Here is a 6,000-nt window from a genome sequence, read left to right on the forward strand (position 1 = left end):
TAAGCAACAGTGTTTAACGTATAAGGAGATAACTCAAACAGAACTTTCTAAAACTAGAATAAAGACACAACAAGAGTTGTCCCCAAACTATGATTGGTTTCAATATAGACAAATCAGAGATCTTTATTATTCGGACTGTGCGAAGGGAGGAATAAGAATGGAGAATTCAGAATTAGAGAAAGTAATTTTACAAGGAGATAAAAAAGAAATTTCAAAGGTCTACAAAGTGTTGCTAAAATGGTATACTGAGGATGAGGTAGTTAAAGTGCAAATGGTGAAGTGGGCTATAAACTTTAACAAAGAAATAACAATGGAGGCGTGGGAATACTTGTGGAAAAATACGTTGAAGATTACGACATGCACTAATATTAAAAAGAATGTTTATAAAATGATGTATCATTGGTATCTGACACCAAAGAAGATAGCGCTAGGGAATTTGAACATGTCTAACAAATGTTGGAAATGTAGAAAACATGAGGGTTCTTTGTACCATATGTGGTGGACTTGTGAGGTAGCTAGGCAGTACTGGGGGGAAATAATAAAAGTAATGAGTGAGATTTTACAATTTCAAGTGAATAAGAACCCAGAACTCCTGCTACTGAACTTGGGAATGCAAGATATGCCAGCACAATACAGGACATTGTTATTCTATATGACAGCAGCAGCTAGACTTTTGTATGCGCAGAAGTGGAAAGTACAAGAGGTGCCAACCATTGAGGATTGGATCTACAAATTGCTGTACATGGCGGAGATGGATAAAATGACAAGAAAATTGAGAGACCTTGACCCAGGGCAGTTTAACAAGGACTGGGAGAAGCTGAAACAATATTTGGTGAAAAAATGGGAGGTGGGTGGAGAACTGTGGCAGTTTGAAAATTACTGAAACATAACGGAAGAAGAGGGAAGTGACTATACCGAGGGGGGGAGAGTTGACTGAATAATTCTAAGCAAATACCATATTGGATTATTATATAGAGTATTAGTAGTGCTATTATTATAAGAAATGTAAGGATAAAAGCTAAACTAAATATCTTTCTGACGTAAATAATAGTTGCGAAAGGGTGAATGGATACATATCAGTAGGTGAAATGTGGAAATAATAGATTGACTTATGTTAAACGAATATATGAATGGATTACTCTAGTTAAATAGCTCTATAACGGAGAAATTAGATAATTATATTGGATATGATATGTAAAAGGAAGTAAGGAGCAACATATATAGAATATAAGTCAAATTGATTGATTTATTATGAATACATGTAAAGTTTATAGAAGTACTAGAAAATATGTATAAGGTGGGGCAAATTGTTTGTCCCATATTGAAGAGAGTAGAAAGAGTAAAATAGAGTATAGGTGATCAGAATGAATATTATTGAAAGGAATCAGAAATAGCACAAATATGATAGATAAGCTTAGAAGAATTTGAAAGTATATTATAATAAATATAGTAAAATTCATATGAGTAAAGGGAAAATAGATGAGGGGTTGGAAAACTGTTGGAAGTCAACAAAAGGGGGGGAATGGGAGGGGGTTAGAATTGGAAATTTAAAGGAATGTGAGTGTAAATGATATGATATGATATATTTCTAATCCAATAAAAAATTTTACAAAAAAAGAAAAAAAGAAAAGGGTGAGGTCAAGGGCTCAGGAGGTGGGCGTTCGTGTCGTGACAGAGACGATTGCCCTGCAAGGATTCTTCCTATCGGTCGTGGAGGGGAAGGTCTTCCAGACTGCTTCAGCACTTTGCCCCATGGTTCTCCATGCCATCAAAGCGCACCATTGGGCATCGAGTCCTGCCTGCCCTCTACCAGTCCGTGCGAGACATTGTTCTCAGGAAGCTGTTGGCCGCCAAAGGCTGTACAGTACACTTCACCGTAGACCTCTGGAGCGGCTGCCATTACGGCTACCTTGCCATCACTGCCCACTGGTGGCAACGAGAGGACCTCCGCTGCCCCAGGCAAAGAACTGGCACCTGGAAAAAGGTGCCGTACTTGACACCGGGCTACAGGGTAGTTTTTCTCCAGGCCCGGGAGATGAATGAGGTCCATACTGGGAAGAACTTTGCCAACTCTGTAAAGACGGCTCTGAGGGAGTGGACGGCAGAAGCGGAAGCATTTGTCTGTGGCTTCATGGTGATGGGTGTGGGAAGCAACATGTTGGCAGCCCTGAAAGAGGCATCCCTCCTGGGCCCTGGTGTACATGGCGCACAAGCTGCACCTAGTGAGCTGCACCTGGTGATGAGGGATGTGTTCGGGCTGGGAAGCAAGTCAAGGGACAGCTGGGACGCAGGAACCTTGTGGATGTGCAGTCTGCTGGACAGCTGCCAGCACATCACTTCCCACTTCTCCCAAAGCATCAACTCTACCCGTGAGCTGTTCCAGAGGCAGGGGGAGGGGGGACCCCGAGCACCAACTCTTTCAGGACCTGCCCACCTGCTGGATCTCCACCTACGACATGATATGTTGTTTGGTGGAGTGGAAGGGCCCATTGCAGAACATCCTGTCATCTACGGATGGTCTGAGGAGGGGAGAGGAGCTGAGGCTCAGCTCCATGGAATGGAGAGTCCTTGCCCAGATGTCCCGGATGCTGAAACCCTTTAAGGAGGCCACTGAGCTCCTGTGCTCGCACGAGGCCAGTTTGGGTCAGGTCATTCCCCTGATCCACAGGCTTGACCAGTTCCTGGCCAAGGAGCTTGAGCACAAGAAAGAGCTGTTCCCCAGGGTCCAGGATTCTGTGAGGAGGATGCAGGCATGCATGGCCGAGCACTTGCCTCCTCTGCGCCATGAGGTGCCATACCAAATGGCCTCTCTCTTTGACCCCCGGATCAAGGGCAGCATCGCCATGCGGGCAGGTGAGATGCAGCACTGGAAAAAGGAGCTCGGCACAGCAGTGCTCCGTTTCCAGAAAGAGAAGGCAGGACAGAGGGAACCAGGCGGGCGATGCACAGGCTAGGGAGGAGGACAAGGGAGAGGAGGTGGGAAGAGAGCCACGCCAGGAGAGACCCACCCAAACGGCCCCACTTGATCTCTGGGCCTCGTCAGTGGTTTGTGTGGTTGGCCGCAGAACAGTGGGCGTGTCTCTCGCAGTGGAGGACTCGGCGGGGGCTATGGTGCAAGGGCACCTTGTGGAGTCCACCAAGCCCCCCCATTCCAACCCACTGGAGTACTGAGCGAGTAAATCTGCCGTATGGCCAGACCTGTCCATTGTGGCAACCAACATCCTGTCCTGCCCTCCCACCAGCATGCAAAGTGAGCAGTGTTCTCCTCCACTGTCCCCGCCGCACACGTCTGCACCTGGACCTGGTGGACATGTTGATCTTCGTCAAGGTCAAGCTCAACCTACTTGGGTATTCCTTCGTGGACTTGGACCTACCTGGGCTCTGAGCCACCCTAAGTCTACTGTGATTCTAGGCCAAGCTCCTCTGCAGTGGGCTCTAGTCCCCCTCAGTTCTCAGGACTTCCACGGCTGGTAACCCTTTGTCGTCCTCTCCCAGACCAGTTCCCATTCCCTCTTTCAACCTCTCCCTCTCTGGATGGCACCAATATGACCCTTCCCCGCAACTTGTCCTGCCCATCGTATCCTCTCCCTGACAAGTTCCCGGTACCTCTTTCAACCTCGCCCCCTCTGGATGGAACCACTACAACCCTTCCCAACGACTTCTCCTGCCCATCCCATTCTTTCTGCAAAGGCAGGAACGTGGGCGATGTCAGCTGCCACCACTTTTGGGCATGAGGGACTACTATGGCACTCCCACTGCCTTTGGGCCTTCCCGGTCCCACTCCGCCATGTGGCTGGTAACAACCCTTTGTCCTCCTCTCCCTGACAAGGTCCTGGACGTTCCCTCTTTCAACCTTTCCCTCTCTGGATGGAACCAATACGACCCTTCCCAATGACCTCTCCTGTCCTGCCCATCCCATCCTTTCCAAGAAGGCAGGAAGGTGGGTGCTGTCAGCTGCCGCTGATTTTGGCCACGAGGGACAGCTCAGCTGTGGTTGTATGGTACCGCACTCTGCCCCATATCCATGGCACCTTCTGTCCCCTCTGAGCAGAGGGGGAATAGGTCTCGCACTGCGACTCACGTCCTTTCCACGAAGGCAGGAAGGTGGGTGCTGTCAGCTGCCGCTGCTTTTGGCCATGAGCGACAGTTCAGCTGCTGTTGCGCATGTGGTTGTACGGTACCGCATGGTGCCCCCTATCCATGGTGCCTTCTGTCCCCTCTGAGCAGGGGGGAATGGGTCCCGCGTCACTCACGTCCTTTCCATGAAGGCAGGAAGGTGGGTCATGTCGTCTTCCGCCACTGTCCCGCAACTCATTGGGTTTCTTGGCTCATGGCTCACCAATGAAGAGATCTTCCCGGTCCTGCTCCTCAATGCGGCCGGTAACCATTGTCCCCCTCTCCCTGGCAAGTTCCCAATCCCTCTTTCAACCTCTCCCTCTCTGGATGGTGCCCAAATGACCCTTCCCCATGACTTGTCCTGCCCATTGTGTCCTCTCCCTGACAAGTTCCCAGTACCTCTTTCAATCTTGCTCTCTCTGGATGGAACCACTAAGACCCTTCCCGACAACTTCTCCTGCCCATCGTGCCCTTTCCATGAAGGCGGAAAGGTGGGTTGGGTCTGCAGCCACTGCTTTTGGGCATGAGGGGCAGCTCAAAAGCTGTTGCTGATACTGTTGTTCTGCATGGTGCCCCCCATTCCATGGCACCTGCTCTCCCCTCTGAGCTGAGGGGAATGGTTCCCTCCCACTCTGTGAAGGCAGGAAGGTGTGTGCTGTCTGCTGCTGCTGCTTTTGAGCATGAAGGGCAGCTCAGGAGTTGTTGCACATATGGTTGCCCAGCATGGTGCCCCCTATCCATGGTACTTGCTTTCCCTTCTGAGCAGGGGGGAATGGGTCCCATGACTCCCACCCTTTCCATGAAGGCAGAAGGTGGGTGCTATCTGCTGCTACTGGTTTTGGGCATGAGGGGCAGCTCAGGAGCTGTTGCTGATATAGTTATGCCACATGGTGCCCCCCATTCCATGGCACCTGCTGTTCCCGCTGAGCAGGGGGGAATGGGTCCCTCGACTCCCACCCTTTCCACGAAAGCAGGAAGGTGGGTGATACTGGTGGCAGCCTACCTGTACTGCCTCAACAGGTAAGCTGTCTCTGAGTGGTGTGGATTCTGTGGAACTGCTGCCTTCTGTAGGGGTGTGCTGAATAGACTGCCATATCTGTAATGGCAGGCCAGTGGGTGATGCGGGGGGCAGCCCACAGCTCCCCATGTGAGCACCTACTTGTCTGCCCACAATCCCTTTTCCTAGGGGAACCAATGCCTCCCCCACGATGGGGAGGAAGGCATCCTCCACCACCTCAACTGCCAGCATGTGAGCCTCTGCTTCTACATGTTAGGGGTGGGCCTCACCTCCCACCTTTGGTTCGTTCCTTGCAACTTTCTAATGATGGGATAACGCAGATATTTACGCAATTCTCATGTCTCCCCAATATGCCTGTACACGGTATCTGTCTCTCCTATCAATCCAATACAGGTATTTAATATATCCATGCATTCCTCTATCCTATAAACCTATCCCATACAGCTATGCACCTGTCTATCGAGAAACCTATCTATCCCATGAACCTAAACGTCCAATGCTCCACGTCCAGCTGGTGTGTTTGGGCGGCAACAGCCTCTGCACCACACGAGGTGTGGACAACAGCATTGGCCCCAATGCCATGATGTTCCCATCTGGTGGATGTATGTTGGTGTCTCTGACCCACCAGGGTGTGTGTTTGTGTGCAAGGCCCCAGCGTACGCCATCATATCTTGCTGGAGGGTTTTCTTTGCAGACTGTTGCTGGGTCATTTGGTTATGTGGCAGCTGCCGACATGACTGACCTTCCAGCCTTGGTGGAAAGTAGCCTCTGGAAGGCCTGGCGGGCGGGCACATGGGGGTGCCACTGGTGAGCAGCCACACCCCCTGCCCCCTAGAGGGGAGGTGGCCCGCCACTGCCTCCCTAGC

Source organism: Eublepharis macularius, chromosome 2 (assembly GCF_028583425.1).
Source record: "Eublepharis macularius isolate TG4126 chromosome 2, MPM_Emac_v1.0, whole genome shotgun sequence".
NCBI classification, from domain to species: domain Eukaryota; kingdom Metazoa; phylum Chordata; class Lepidosauria; order Squamata; family Eublepharidae; genus Eublepharis; species Eublepharis macularius.